Genomic DNA, 16,874 nt, shown 5'->3' on the forward strand with positions numbered 1-16,874 from the left:
TCTCGATGAGCATCGTAACGGCGCGCGGTCGTCTATCACTACTGCGTGATGCGCATCAAAGGCCCCAGGCTAGGGATTGTACTGTACTGGCTAAATTACTCATCTACAGCTGGGAGACTCGTCGGCCGTTGAGGCACACCAAGTTCTAGGCTGTATGAACATACGCACAACGCCCAAATCCCTACCCCTGTCCGTTTCCATCTGGATGAGCATCATACTGACGTGGGCTCGAGTATCACCACTGCGTGGTGCTCGTTAAAGACCCCAGGCAAGCGCATAGGACGTCAGCGTTTATACGTTCTTGAAGCAGATGACAAGCAGAGAAAGTACGCAAGCGACTGCTTCGCGGTTTCTTTGTTTCCGGCCGGTTGAGCTTCTTTGCTTCAGCAGTCGAGTCAGAACTATTCAGGATATTATGGAGGAGGGGGATTGCTGTCACCTTCGTCGGAATTTTTTTTAATGAATTACGCGGGTCTTTTTCACTTTCCTCGCCTGAGTACCAACTGTAGCCAGCGCAAAAGACGCTAATCGGAGGGGGCTTGTGCGAGCACTAGTGAGAAAAACAAAAAAAGAAGACGAAGAGTAGAGCGACATTGACGTGTCTTTTCCGACGCAGATCATGTTGGAAATTTCAACGAACTGCTTATCAGTGAAGTGTCGAAGCGTCGGGTTCTTTGGGATGCGCAGCTCGAAGAATTTAGGAATGACGGGACGCAAGAGAAACTTTGGGAATTGGTGACTGAGGCCGTGAAAGTGATCGACAACACCGGTATAAAACCACTGCACTACTTCGGGAGGCTCGGGTTCAGGAGATTCGGGTCGGTCATATCAGTTAGAGCCAACGTTACTAAACCACTCAGTTGGGAAACTGCCATAGAGACTGCTATCGAAAAGTGTCCCCGATCTGTCCTCGGGCACCGAGCTAATGGCGAACACAACGCCGCCTTTCCTCCCGCAGCGGCCACATAAGGAACTGCACGTGACGTGTACTTTTGCTTTAATCGGATATTTTGGCGCCGAAACAGACACAGCGGAATAGGTTACAAGGGTACCACCCCCGTCTCCCTAGCGGACGCGTCGCGTCTTACTACCGAAGTTTAAATGCACCTAGGTCGGGACGCGCTCCCTGAAAGCACCGCTGAGGCATGGTTGTACAAAAACAATATTAATTGTGCCACAAAACCTTGCAAACTAAATATTTTAAAAACATCACGCGCCCCTCATTTTGTACTAAACTCTAATAAATTTCATACAAAAAGAGTCTTTCCGTTTGTTTTTCCCTAAAAACATCCTTTCTAAAAGCTTAAGGTGACCACAGTAAAGACAAATGATAAAGAGGGGCGCTGTTGTATTTAGCTCGTTCTCGGTGGACGCCGGCGGCCCAGGTTTTGACGGCGAGTTTCTCAACTGAGTGTTCTAGTAACGTTTGTTGGAGCCTTTACATCCGAGGAAGGCGCTGCGCATGACGCTGTCGACGTTGATTCGAGGTTTCATCCTCCGCGACAACTTAATAAAAAAAGAAACTTAACAAATAAGATTAAGGTATATTTATTATTTAAAACCCTTTTTTTGTAATATTAAGCTCAAATTAAGCGGGAAACTAAAAACTAATGCATTAAAATTGTTGTTAGAAGCCGTTGTATCCGACTGAGCGCATCTGCTTTCTGCAAGCAACACTGGTCATCGAAACTGCAAAAAAACGCTTATGTGCAATGGAACCCCGCGATCCGTAACGCCGCTCCGATAGCGGCAGTGATTTCGGCCGCAGAATCTCTGCATGTGAAACCCGCTTTACACGGCGGCGCCAACTCTCATTGAGCCACTAACGATCGAGTTCAACTGAGCTGGCCTATCCCTGAGTTACCTGATGGGGGTTCGCCCCAATCTAAAGATGGCGGCGTCCGCCGCATCGCCGCCCATAGCTAGCACCAGCGAAGCACTAATTGCTATTGCGGAAGATTGGGGGAGGCATCTTGAAAGTATCGTAGCAGAAAATATTGTCGGAAGAGCTTTGATTCAGGGCCAGAACTGCCGCTGCAACGATTACGGTACGTCGAGGGTAGCGAAAGCACAGTAAGGACGGCCCCTGTGATGTCGCTGCCGATAAAACTTTCGTTATGTCTCTCTTGCTTAAAGGTTCGTGAAAAGTTCTGTTGTCGTTATTTTTTTACAATAAAAACAAACCTTTAATTTTTATTGTTTTAAATGTTTATAACGTATGAAAAGTGCTCATATATATAATTTTTATCACTTATTAAGAAACAAATGGTACTATAACGTCTATTTAGGGTTCGTTTCGGTTTCAACTGAATCCCATAACGCGCATTTGAACTGGGTTTCTCAGGTTCATGTACTGTGTACAGTGTGTAGCACAGGACAACCTTGTTGAGCGTGATGACAGTTGTGGGATGCCAACGATCATTTGCTTAATGTCACTTGTGAGATGCGAACGATTGTTGACTTAATGACAGTTGAGAGCGTTAGTCTAAGTAGGGTATAATTACGAGTTTAGCTACAGACATAACTGAACGAGCCCCGGCCGCTCACATGTCAACTTTCCCGCGAAATTTAGTGGGTAAATTGAGTTTGTGTATAGGTCACGTGATATCAAGCCATGTGACGTCATTGTCCCTTAAATATAGCGTTGAAAATAGATTTGCGTTGAGGTCACCTGACATTAAGTCATGTGTCGTTTTTTCCGCTAAATTTGGCGGAAAAGCTGAATTGGTGTTAAAATGGTGCGATGTCCATTTTCCCATTTTCCCGCTAAATTTATCGAGGAAACTAAATTTGTTTATAGTTTGACATTACACCAAGTCGACGCAATTTCCCCCGCTGGATCTAGCAGGAGAAATCTAGATTTGGTTTTAACTGCATCCCTTGACGCGCATCTCAGCTGGGGTTGTTAGGCCTATGTACCGTGTAACACCGATCAACTTAGTTGAGCTCAAAGGCAGCTGGGAGATGCAAACGATCGTTGGCTTAGTGACAGTTTAGAGCGCTATTGTAACTAGGATATGAGCGCTGATCATCTAGTAGTGGCTCTAGGGAAGACCGTTGTCATGCATAATACACTAAATAGCTAGAATCAGGTATTAAGGCTTTTCAAATATTTTTTTGTTTTGTAAAGACTAGGGAGGAGTATTTCCGTCAATTACGTTTAGAGGCCAGAACAGTTTCAAATAGTTGTTTTGCTAAAATCATAGACCAGTTTTTGCGTTTGTTTGCCGGGTATCAAGAACACAATCAGAATGAGTGTCCAAAATCTTGCCCACAATGACGCTTAGAAGCGTCACGTAGTCGTTTCTCTGCCATCTTCACATGTGTAAAACAAACGAACAAAAATTCCCTGTACTCAGCTTTAACCTGGCTTAAAGAAGAGTGAATAAAATTGCAGACAAAAAGCTAGGAGTTGATTCAGCATAAACTTTTCTCTATAAAGGGCAACTACGGTCCATACCTTCGATTTTTTTATTATGACCGTTTTTAGTGCAGTCAGCGTCCCTGAACTGCAAGGTGTAATTTTTTTCTCGTTAGTTTGCGTAGTTTTAAAGATACCGACGCCTGAAAGTTTTGTTTGGGGCGCGGCCAACAAAACCGAAACTAGCCGCTCGAGGCCCCGGCAACACTGGAAATCAGCCGCTATGTGAACGTGACGTCACGATCGTTCTTGTTCAACGAGTACGCAGGCCGAACGGCACCTACCTATGTTGCGCTAGGCGTCTAAAGATAGGAGGTAGGCTGATTTTGTTTTAATTCTGTATACGTGGTAGTTATCTAGCATATGTAGCAAGAGTTAGTGCGTATACGCAAAAGCTACCGACTGAAAAACCCGTAAACTCGTACGGTGCCGTACTCGGCGGCCGCCGCCGTGCGTGCGCTATGCCGTACTCGTCGCTTGTATACCCAAAAGCTAGCGACTAGAAAACGAGTGAATTCGTTCGGTGCCGTACTCGGCGGCTGTCGCCGTGTGTGTTTTCCGTACTCGTCGCTAGGCCTAAATTGTCATCTGGGCTCCGTGGATGGAGCGGCGTTGCTTTACGCCGCGCTGCCAGTGACGCACAGTACTGGGGGCCCTCTCGCTTTCGCGCTGCGGGTCAGTCTCAAACATGAAGGTTTGAGACCCTCCGGCGCGGGCCACGGAGCCCGAACACACGTGTGCTGGGCTGTACACGACTGTTTTTTCGTTCTTTTTTCATCGGGCGCGTAAATCCGAAGTTCAAAGTCCACTCGTCGAACAGCGTTCACCCACCGCTTCTCCAATTTCCGGTCCGTCGGACACTTGTGAAAAAGCACCTCCGTGTTGCGCAGCGGGTTGTTTGGGCAGCCCACAGCGCTACAAGTTGCACTCGGCATCTTTCGAGGAGCAGCTGGGCAGTCTTGGGCGCACCGAGTTGCTCGCTAAAACGAGTCCAAGTCCTTACAAGCAAATAAACAAAAGGCTTTACCGAAGCTACACGGGCTACAGATAAAAGCAACGGCTAAACACGCCAATCACAAGCCGAAGTAGCGGTGGTAGCGAATCAAAGAAGCGCACTCCGCGCAACACCCGGACCGGAGGAAAAAAAGAGAACGATTCGGACTTCACGGCCCAATGTTGCTTTAGCGATCGGCAACCCGCTGGCCGCCCGCTAAGGAGCAGCGGCTCGCGGCGGGTTGCGTTTTTGTTATCGGCATTAGTTGAGAATGCGGCGTCCTACGGACGTATTATTTTGGCTGGGGTCGTATTTTGTGTCACTAAAGCGATACCAGTAATTTATTTCATGTTGAGTTTTGGCCGGAGTTGCCCTTTAAGTAGCGTGCAAAAATATGAGCTTTTAGAAATTACTTTCCAGATTTTCTAAAGAAAATAACTTATGCAAAATTGCTTGGTGGTCTGACAACTCTGAGGGCGTCGTCATTTCAATGTTAGCAAGCGTCGTTGATACCGAAGGACGGTGGAGGCATCGGAGACAGCCGTACACGCGGTGTGCGATGGCACGGCAGCTGTGTTTTATGCCTTCCGACCATGAAACACGGACGAACAGTTTAAGCAACGTACCTTAACTGTCTGATGAAATTCTCAGAGGTCTGTGCGCGCTGGCGACAAGAGGCAGTGCGTAGGCTTCCACAGAGAAGGCATAGAAATTGCTCCGCTGCTTTGACGAGGTTGTCGCCAGCGTGCACAGGCCTCCGAGTGTTTTGTCAGTCGGTTGCGGTAGGCTTAAACTGTTTGTCCACATTTCATAGTCGGAAGGCAAAAACACAGCTGCCTCGCCATTGCACACTGCCCGTACGGTTGCCTCCGATGCCTCCACCGTGCTTCGGTACCGACGACGAGGAAGAAGTTTTCGTTTCGGGCGGACGTGATTTTTTCGACGCTCCACCGAAACCAGTTTCTACATTCCGTTCGGGGAATGTCAGCCTCCCCCCCCCCCCCCCCCCCCCCAGCGCAACCCCACTCATTGAGGAGAATGACATGGGCAATCAAGAAACCCTCGGTCACCGATTCTGAGTCCGGCGTGGTCCATGTCGGCAAATTCGGAAATCGAGGATATGGAGTCAGCGGTAAGCCTAACATCTGGGGTGCTGTGTTGCGCTTTTTGGACTCCCAGGAGACTGGGGAGAAATAAGTGACGTCAACGGCACAGCAAACGCAGATTGGGTGTTGACAGAAGAAAACGAAATCAGCACCCAATCTGCGTTTGCTGTGTCGTTGACGTCACTTCCTTCTCTCTAGTCTCCTGGGAGTCCAAAAATCGCAACATAGCCCCCCTGGCACATGCGGGCCCCAGACCCCGGCGACTGCAACGCAGTCACCGACATCCCATGTCATGACTATTGACATACAGCTTGACATGGGACTTCTCAGGTATCTGGGGATTTCAAAAGAAGACGCAGGAAAACTGATAACTGAACTCCTGGTCGACTACGCGCAAGGCACGTCGAATCTAAGCGTCTGTTCACGCGATGCATCTTTTAGGCGCGCAACAGTTTCGCGACACTCAAGTTTCGCGAAATGTGCTCGTTCACACGTACCGCTTCACGTGCAACAACGATGACGCTTAAACTCGCGAAAATAGTTTGGGTGTTGACCATAAAGTGGCGCTTCAGTTGAAAGCCAACATCATCATCATCACCATTAGCCATTCAGCCTCGTGTTCTCCATCTCCCGCCACATTCTAAAAACCGAAGCACCGCCGCCGCTGGTTCGAACACTCCTCCGTCCCCGCACCGTCCCGTTTTCGGCACGGCGCCCAAGGCGCTTCCGCCGGGACAGGGCGAGTCGCCGGCTGTGTGAATGAGGCCTAATTGTCTTAGTCCATCGCTGGATTTTTTTCCGATATGCTACTCACTTTTCCTGCAGTGGTGCTCGACGTGCTTGCGGAAGCGCCGGCAGTATCCATCGTTCCTGGTTTCGGTTTTTTTCGGATTTGGCTCGGCTACAACACCGGCAGTGAAGTGGTCTTCTCAAACAGCTCGCTCCCCCCTCAAAGGCCATGTGAGAGCGTTTCTGAGCGGCCATTGGCGGCGCCCTCAGGGTGATTGACAGGACTAGGCAAAGTTTCAGCAAAAGCTCGCTCCAGAAACGAGGTGTGCGCGCAACTTTTTTTAGATGCGCGCGTCCTTTTCGGACTCGTTCAGACGGCGGAACCATTTCGCGAAACTACGTTTCGCGACACTAGATGCGCGAGAGAAATGCATCGTGTGAACGGGCCTTAAGAAGCGCAATCCCACAAGGCGTCCGAAGCGAAGCGACAGCAACTCAGCCAACGCCCGAATGCAAAATGGTCTACCTTCCCCCTTCGAATGATTTCCCGGCACTGAAAGACCCGAAAAAAAAAAAAATGCTTCTCAGGCTTTTCTCGGAGTGTCGCAAGTTACGCTTACCGGTGAAGGAAACGGCTTTTTATACCATGTTTCCCGGCTAGACAATTGGCAGGTGAGCAGAAAAACGCGTCGACGCAAATAACCTACGACACAAACAGAAAATCTAGATGAGAAAGCGTCAGATGGGACCGAAGAAAAAAAAAAAAGACCGAGCATCTACACAAACGGTGGTACTCAAGCCTACATGCATCGAGGATGTAAAAGCATCCGGATCAAGAGAGATTAAGACCGCTGTGAAAAAAGCGGGAATTACGTGCGGTCAAGAATATAGGATACAAATTCAACCAAAGACAAACACAACCAACAGACGATAGAAAAACTCCTTAAAATCACAGAACTGGACAAGAAAGACAAAGCATACACCCTGCGACCACAGAAAGCCATGGGAAATAATCACAGTAGAGGGGTAATTTATCTCAACGGAGATGCCAGTGAACAGACCCCCGAGACTCGGTTAGCCAACCTGGAGTGCCGGGCGGCAAAAGTCGTTTACGCAAGGCTTATGGGAAAACATAGTAATGCTGTAGTCATCACCTTCGAGGACGCCCGGCTACCTGAAAAGTGTTCTTCTCTAGACAAATCTTCAACGTGAAACCCTACAGACCACGACCGATCGTGTGCTATAACTGCTATGGCCTAGGACATATGACCGACGTCTGCCCCTGCCACGAGCGTCGATGTGGATGTTGTGGCTACATCCACGAAGAGGATATGGTGGACTGCAAAAGGGAAGCACAGTGTCGAAACTGCAACGGACCCCATGTCGCTACGAGCAAGGACTGCCCCAAGCGCAAGAGTCCAGGGAAGAATTCTTCACAGCTAAGACAACCACCGCGACCGCAGAGGACTAGCTATGCGGATGCGACTAAAGTAGTCGATTCGACACATTCCGTGGTCCAAGTCAAGAGTTGCGACCCGTGCGGTGCACAAGAACGGACTTCAACGGACTGGGTTCCAGACTAGGCCAAGATAATCGCCATTGAAAACCAGCCAAAACCGCAGCCGCAGCTGAGTGAAACGAAAGAGAAAGAAACAGCACGGGTGGGCGAACAATACGCTACCAAAGCCGAACTAAAACGAATAGAAACCAAGGTAGACACAGGATTCGGCGTCATATTCGAAGTGCTAGAAGAAATTCGGAAACCCTCATTTGAACTAAAAAAAAGACCTACTGCCTGGACGTTAGAACCCAAACGATTGGGCGGACTACGACGAAAAAGACCCTGATCACTCACTAGAATTGCTGCTCTTTCCAGGCCCGAGGGACAGAACTTAAGCTCCGCTTTGAACGCGAATCCCCGTCCCTCAGGTTTTACTCCCACAAGAGACCAGAACGCCCAACATGACGCTACCGTGCTGTAACTTCTACACCGTACCTACACTCTAAGAAAAAGTGAGCACTCCCCCTCGTCATCGTGCGTTTCGATGGCTGTCACTACCCCACAGGCTTACTTAACTCCCCCCTGGGCTCGAGCCATTGAGAGTTAGCACCCTGTTGGCAGGTGACAAGCATGGGGTAGTCACGTTTTATAAACTCTTGAATTAAACGTTTAAGTACATGCAGTCGTTCAATAGTAAAAGTCACTTCAAAAATCTCAAAAAGTACTTGAAACTTGTTTTCTTTGTGCTTTGGTTATCATTTATTCAAATTTTAACCGGTCGAAACAAGCGTGTGGCTCAGTTCCCCTAAACTGGCAGAAAACAAACAAGTACAGGCAACCTTGGTAGGCACCTGCTAAAACCCAAGGCAGATAAAAAGTATCGCGGTTGTCCTTTGGTTCCGTCGCGGGTTTTACCATGTACAGCAGTAAACAGCTGGCAGCTGCCCTATTGAAAATTCCATCAAGCTACGTAATTTGGGACACTGACTGCCAGTCAGCAGCCTTGGTGGAACGTGATGGACCATCAAACGTCATCTGATGGTCCATCAGATGACGTCTGACTGCCACTGCCAAGGGAATTTCATCATCAAGGGCAGCATTTATATAAGAGTAAAGCTATACGCACTCATAAATATCGCCAAATGCCTCGATAAAACAAAATGTTCGAGAAAAAGAAAGAAAAAAAAAGTAGGATTACCGCGGATCGAACCCGCGACCGCTTGCGTACATATCGGACACCCTAACCGCTATGCTACGCCACGGCAACAGAAACTCGATTTGACTATTCGTTTTATACGAGGTGCTTCGGCTACAAATGCAGTTAAGTCGTCAGCATGTTATGCAAAACACTCGTATATCACTCGCCGTACTTCAGTTCTACTCACCTGCCATTTAGAGTACTTTCGCGTCGTAGAATGATCCTTTTGTTCGCGCGTCACCGGCCCAGTAGACCTGGTACACCTTGTCGTCTTCAACTACACCGCTAAAGTCCCTTACATAGTCGGAACTCACAACAGGCTGGGTCTTGTCGAGTAGAAATTCTACGAAAACATAAGACATTGTAGAGCCCGGGCAGGATCGACAGGTTGGAGCAAGCGGGCAAACAAAACGAGTCGAGAGCGATCGTTCATGAAAGCTCGGCGAAGCCTCTATGGGCGAAGCGAAGTGCGAAGTGTCGTGTTCGACGCTTCGGCGGGCTTCTGATCAAGGTTGTCGGTCGGTTGCGTGTCACATCTCTAACGTCAGCGGTTTTATGGGCTCACGTCCCGAAATCGTTTTCTCGTGCATAGATTACTTTTCGTATTCATAGATTTGACGAAATAGTGGTATCCGAACGAACTTTACGTCCTTTGACCGTACTTCTGTCTGCACGTCAAAGCTTTCTGACGTACAGTCAGAGACAATCGATGTACTGTCAGAATCACCACCAGGACATCCTGATGGCATTTCGCGGCGGCCGACTGCCACCAGGAAACCATCAGAAAGCCCACAAGCGGGGTCTGACTGGAGTTTGACTGTCGGTCAGAGTAACTTGTTGGCCAATCAGACATGCTTGACGTACAGTCAGGCACAGTCAGCGGTCCACTAGAAAACATTGACTGCCAAGCAGCGTTACATTGATGGATTTTTCCTTCGGGTGGTGTCGTGCTCGAGGAATTTAAGCAAATCTTTAGAAAAGCTCAGTGTTGTGTATGCCGCAGATCGGGCAACTGTGAGCGATGGCAGCGCCATCCTCCAGTAGGCGGACGTGGAAGGACTTACTGTTCGCCATTCCGTTCTCTACCTCTTCGACTCTTGTACGCGGCCAAAGTCGGCCTTGTAAATGAACCCGTGTTATGCATACCTAAAATTTGGCGACGAGGTCACAGACCAACGGTAACCGACGGCGGCCGCATGAAGAAGCAAAAACAAGCGGCGAGACTCCACACGAGGCAACGAGGGCGAGCGGCTGCGTAACGGCGGCGGCAGCGGGCAGCGGGCAGAACGAGATGGCATCGGAAGCTAAGCCTAGCGTTTTGAACGTCTTCATGGGTCGACTACGCCACATGGAAGAGTTTTCGCCGGACCACCCAGAATCCTGGCCTACGTACAAGGAACGCCTGGAGTTCTACTTCGCGGCGAACGGCGTGGTCGAGGAGCAGCAGCAGAGAGCAGTGCAGTGCAGCGTCTGCGGTCCGGCTACGTACGCTATCCTTCGCTCGCTGTGTTCGCCGGCGACGCCGGCAGAGACGCCGTACGCGGACATCGTTTCAAAACTCAGAAGCCACTTCACGCCCAGGCCTTCGGTAATCGTACAACTTTTCTCATTCCACAAACGAAGTCAGCAGCCTGGTGAAGACATCGCGGAATTCGTCGCGGCAAACGCGGCAAACGGAAAACATCAGAGGAGCGTTGCCTGCGGCGTCCGATTTACATCGGATGAATCAAGTGCCCAAGGGTGCCAAGCCGGGCGGAAAACAAGAACCCTCAAGAGAGCCAAAAGCGACGAGAAGAAGGCGGTGTTTCCGCCGCAACGGCGACCACGACGCTACAAGCTGTGGATTCCGCAACGCAGAGTGTCATTTCTGCAAGCGGAAGGGGCACATCGTTCGAGCCTGCCGTCAAAAGGAACAGGCAAGGAGCAGGGCCAAGAGCGACAATAAACGCCCAGGCAAGTTGGGACGCTCAGGAGTGTACGGGCTTTACCACATCGCCAGTGGACTGCCGGCTTTCATGGCAACGGTCACCGTAAACGGACAGGAGGTATCGATAAAAGTGGACTCTGGATCCATCTGTTCCATTGTCAACCTGAGCATGCTGAGCAAGCTGGGAATCTCGAGGAAGGCACTTCGACCGTGTTCCAGAGGAGTGCGGACCTACACACAGCAGCCTGTCCGGATCGTGGGTGAAGTGGAAGTTCTTGTCAAGTACAACGGTAAAGTGTGCAAGCTACCTCTACTCGTCACAAAAGGGTATGGAATCAGCATCCTGGGGAGAGACTGGTTTCAACCGTTATGCATATCCCTGGAAGGACTGCACCAGCTCAACGAAGCTCCTGTTTCCAAGAGTTCCAGTGGAGAAGGCCAGCCAGCTGTACGCAAGGTGGTGACGAGTGTCAAAACTCTGCTGGAGGACTACCCAAATGTGTTCAAGCTTGGGTTAGGGAAGAGCACAGGTCCTCTGGTGCGGATTGAAGTGGAGGAGCAAGCCACACCCAAGTTCCACAAGTCGCGGCAAGTATCTTTCGCTCTTCTGCCGAAAGTGGACGAAGCCATCGAGAAGTTAGTGGAGCAAGGGATTTATGTTCCGGTCAACCATTCTCGTTTGTTGACGCCAATTGTTCCGATTCTAAAGAAGAAAGGAAAGATGGGGATTTGTGGAGACTACAAGGGAACGCTCAACCCAGTCATCAAGTGGGAGACTTACCCACTGCCCGCTCCAGAGCAACTGCTCGCAAGACTAGGAGGTTGCTCGGTGTTTTCCCGGCTTGACCTGGATCAAGCTTGCCAACAGCTCTGTGTCGACGAGGACACCGCCATGCTGCAGACCGTGACAACACACAAGGGCCTGTTCAAGGTGACGCGATTGCAGTTTGGATGGCAGTGGCAGTAGCCATCTTCCAACGTTACATGGAAGGAGTACTAAACGGACTCGAAGGAGTTAGTGTTTTCTGGATGACATCCTCATTGGTGGAAGAACAGTCGCCGAGCACGACGAACGGTTGCGTAAGGTGCTGCAGCGTATCCAAGACGATGGGCTTCGTCTGAATGCCGACAAGTGTGCATTCAGGGTCAAGGAAGTGACGTACCTGGGGTACCTTATCAACAAGGACGGAGTAAGCCCTTTGGGTGAAAAAGTTAAAGCGATCAAGCAAGCTCCGGAACCAGTGAACAAGAAGGACCATCAGTCGTTTTTGGGAGCCTTAAATTTCTATGGCCGTTTCCTGAAAGGAGCTTCACATCTGTTGGAGACACTTTACCGCCTCATAGACAAGGACAAGGCATGGATTTGGACAAAGACTGAAGCAAAGGCGTACCAGAGTGCCAAGAGCCTGCTGGAATCATCAGCCGTCTTAGCACACTATGATGTGTCACGTCCCATAAGGCTGGCCTGTGACGCGTCTCCGTGCGGGGTGGGTGCTGTACTGAGCCAAGTGGGAGAAGACGGCGTTGAAAGACCAGTGGCCTTTGCCTCGAGAACTTTGTCAAAAGCAGAACGTAACTATGCGCAGATAGCCTGGGAGGCTCTGGCTTTGATATTTGGTGTTCGGAAATTCCACCAGTACGCTTTTTGGTCTGAAGTTTCAACTCTTGACAGACCATAAGCCGTTGCTGGGCCTCTTGCACGAGGCCAAGCCTGTTCCTGCCGTGTTGTCACCTCGGATGTTGCGCTGGAGTCTGCAACTTCCTGCATACAACTACGAACTGTTGTACGTACCTGGCTCCAAGCTGCCACATGCCGACGTTTTCAGTCGTCTTCCGCTTCCTGTGAAGAATGAGCACAAGCCACCGTTGCGAGACTTCTTGCTGCTGGAGGCAGCGCCGGAGGTTCCTCTAGATTCTACCAAGATCGCAGCATTAACACGGACTGACTCGGTTCTGTCGCGTGTGCACCGCTGGATTTTGCAAGGGAAGCTGCCAGAAGAATTCCGCCCCTTCGTGGCCAGGAAGAACGAACTGTCCAGCTACAGAAACTGTGTGCTCCGGGGATCTCGTGTTGTGATTCCGGGTCCCGCACAGGCTCAAGTCCTTGACACCCTACACACCACGCACCCTGGAGTAGTGCGGATGAAAGGTCTTGCACGCAGCACAGTGTGGTGGCCGGGCATCGACAGTCACGTCGAACGTAAGGTAGCTGGCTGCCAGATGTGCCAAGAAACTCGACAAGCCCCCAGCGAGGCACCGGTGCACCCATGGGAGTTCACGAAGAACTTTTGGTCTCGTTTGCACATTGACTTTGCCGGTCCCTTCAAAGGGAAGGTTTTTCTGCTGGTCGTCGATTCGCATTCCAAGTGGTTGGAAGTTTCCTTGATGGAATCAATGTCGACCAGAGCAGTACTCAAGGAACTTCGAGCAATGTTTGCTCGCTTTGGCATTCCCGAAGTTTTAGTGTCGGACAATGGAACTGCGTTCACGTCAGAAGAGTTTGCTGAGTCTGCAACCAAGAATCAGATACGGCACATTACAGTCTCACCCTATCACCCGTCCTCCAATTGGCAGATTGAGAGGATGGTACGGGAAACAGAACAAGTGCTACGCAAGTTGTCTCAAGGAGATTGGGCCACCAAGCTGTCTCGTTTCTCGTTGGGCCCTCCCCCCCTCCCCAGCACATCTTACCCAGTACAACTAGGGGGAAGAGTCCGGCTGAACTTCTGGTGGGGAGACGACTGCGATCTGCCATTGACCGTCTGCATCCCGATTTTCATCTGGATGGATCGTCTCTGGAGCGTTACTTCCGAGATGGCTCTCAACGAGTTCGGGAGTTCTGTCCCGGTGATGCGGTGTATGCACGGAACTATCAAGGTAGCACCAAGTGGGTTCCCGTGTTCATCGCTTCAGTCACAGGACCCCTGTCGTACCAAGTTCGTATGTCCAACGGTCGCGTTTGTCGAAGGCACGTTGATCAACTCCGCAATCGTGCCAGTCCACTAGACCTTGGTGGAGCCACCAGTGACACTTGTGGTGACACGACCGATGGTGATCACTCCCCTGTGGTTGTCCAGGACCCACTACTGCCGGGAGTGAATGAAAATTCTCCAAGTCCAAGTCTACCCGCCAGCCCCACCACCTCCTTGCCTAGACCCGACGGTCCTAACCTGCCTGGAAGCCTTGCACAGGAGCATGGCTCTCCCAGCCAACCTGCAACAACAGGAGCTTCTAGGTACCCTCGACGCGAGAGAAGACCCCCACGGCGTTACCAGGACTACGTTCCATAGGGGGGAAGGGATGTTGTGTATGCAGCAGATCGGGCAACTTTGAGCGATGGCAGCCCCATCCTCCAGTAGGCGGACATGGAAGGACTTACTGTTCGCCATTCCGTTCTCTACCTCTTCGACTCTTGTACGCGGCCAAAGTCGGCCTTGTAAATAAACCCCTGTTATGCATACCTAACACACAGGAAGCTACGCACAGGCGTGAGTTGACTTGAATGTTCGCCGGACGAGATACTCTCGTCGTCTTTTATTGTGCGGTCCAGTAAAGAGCGGGCTCTCAATAAAGGTGTGATCGGTTAGTTCTGCGTGCAGATCAGTTGCAAATGGCCTCCTCGGTTCCGCCGAACTTGCGCGCCTGTCGTACCCAATTTTTTTGCTTTCAAGTGCAGTGAAGTATGAAACATTGAACACCACGACTGAGGCCCGACAGGACGAACGTACACAGATATCTGGGATCATGTCCGTGTATTTCACTATTTCTCTGTCTCGAGGTACATGATTCGCCTTCTCTGGTTCATTTGGCACATTTCATCGAGCATACTCGATAAAAAAAATGCTCCAAACAAGGCCGGTTCAGACACTAGCGTTTGACAGCGTTGCGTCGAGAACCGAAAGCCACTCACCGGCACGTCTGTGCTTCGTATCAAGCGTGGAATCCAATTCAAGGAGTCATCTTGGCACGCGATATAAGCAGCAGGGGTGTCCTGATTTCTTGCTGCCGCAACGCAGTCAGACGCACGCAGTCAAACGCTACTGTCTCAGCCAGGATTTAGATAATTTAGCATACGTATTTCGCGTTCGTTGCAGGTGAAGGCACGGGCCCGAAAGCAGCAATTCTGCACTGTCCTCTTGGCGCGAGCGCGAGCGCATAGAACGCATATTTAGCGAAAAGAAGAAAACTGAAATAACGCTTCGGGGAGGACCGGCGGACGGGCTTCGCTAGAATCACCTGCGCGTGCTCAGTGTACTCAACGTGTACCCAACCGCCGCTAAAGTCAGTCTAAATATGTAAAAAGAGAAAAGAAAATGCATCAATGTGTTCAGAAAGTTGTGAATGCAGAAATTGGTTTCGATAATTAATACATATAATTAAACAGGCTTCTGTATACTTGAAGAGTAGGATAGCGAGAAAACGAAACTGATGAAAATGTGACGTGTAGCAACTATTCAAATTTAATTATAACCTGCAGTTCACTTTTGCAATGGCCCTACATTAGAGATACGAGCGCTTCCCTAAGGGCTGTAGAGGAAAAGAATATATACGGCTAAATCTTGCACAGTGTTTTCGTATTTATGCAAAATATGACAGTGGTCGCCATCCTAATCGGCCACAGAAAATACAGCAGTATATAAGCTGGTGGCGTCGCCTAGAGGTGTATATAGGAATGTAGAGTGCCAATATTTGATGTTGTATCTTGTGCTGTTTCTGAATGCGTTGATGTATAAAATGCTGTGATGTCTGTATGTCGCGTATGAGTGAAGTGTGGCGTGGGATACGTACATATACGACATGTCTGGCGAGACGCTCAAAGCAAGAATTGCTGGTTTCTTTTTTTCTTTAGTTTGAGCGCTGTCCGTTAGGTGGCGCGTGTCGCCGCCCAATTCAAGGAGTCGCGCGTTTATCTGTCTACTTATTTGAGTGAAAAACATGGAGGCGTAGCAGCCACAAAGGTTTCGGTCTGGTTCGGTTCTCGGCCTCTCGTCCAAATGGGATCAGTCCCATAGCCAGTTAAATGGGTGTTCCGTGCGGTGAATAGCGCCAAGTGCGTGCACAGACGCGGTGAGAATTACCAGGGACTTGAAAGTGGATAACGAATGCTAACAGGTGAGCAGGAGCGTGGAACGATCGGAACCGACGCCGCTTAAATCGGTGATGCTTCGCCTCGCCGCTGTCAACCGAAAACGCCGGATCACTTGCGGCAAGCACAGCAAGCAGATGCTCTGTTCAATAAAGACATCATTCCATTTGTCGCTATTTTGCTTCCTACATTGAATATTTTCTGGCCGCGAAGTAAATGCAGCCGGCCTCGCGAAAGCAATCGCGGACAAACCCCCTCGAATGCGCCCCCACCCCCCACCTCACATCGTCGCCCCTGCTCGTATTAGGTGCGGTGCCGGTGCTTCGAGGCGCGTTTTGGAGAGCTTTGTGCGCACGGAAGGCAGCGAACTGGCGTACGCACTTGAGAATCGTATTTTAGCGAAAAGCAGTCCAGCTCGCTAGGCCTTACTCGTATTGCTCCACTGTCGCTTGCCAGCCGCCAAGTTGCTTTTGGGGGTGCTCACTGTGACTACCTGCTGATTGCGTGCCGTGTGACTACCCATGGGGTTGTTAGTATAACGAAAGGGGGGTAGCGATATCTGTGACGGCTTCTGACTACCCCAAGTGTAGTACCCAATGACTACCCTTTTGTTGAGAGTGTACAATACGAACGCCTCTTAATTGTAGGGAGAAGTGCCCCACAGAGAAAACAGGCTGGGCGGCTATGGGTGTACTTAGACACATCCCTCAGGCACAACTGGACGCATCAAAGCTCTGCTCAGAAGAAAGAGAGGTGGTTGCGCGCGACTTAAAAATGACAAGCAGCGACTGGTGTTGGCCTCAATCTACATTAGAGCTAAGGCCAAACCAGAAGAGGGAGAAACAAAAAGCTGGATCCGCGAGCTGTTAGACCTCGCCGATAAAAATCAGCTGGTCGTCGGACATAATTTTA

The sequence above is a fragment of the Ixodes scapularis genome, unplaced genomic scaffold (assembly GCF_016920785.2).
Source record: "Ixodes scapularis isolate PalLabHiFi unplaced genomic scaffold, ASM1692078v2 PGA_scaffold2__306_contigs__length_199485367, whole genome shotgun sequence".
Classification (NCBI taxonomy): domain Eukaryota; kingdom Metazoa; phylum Arthropoda; class Arachnida; order Ixodida; family Ixodidae; genus Ixodes; species Ixodes scapularis.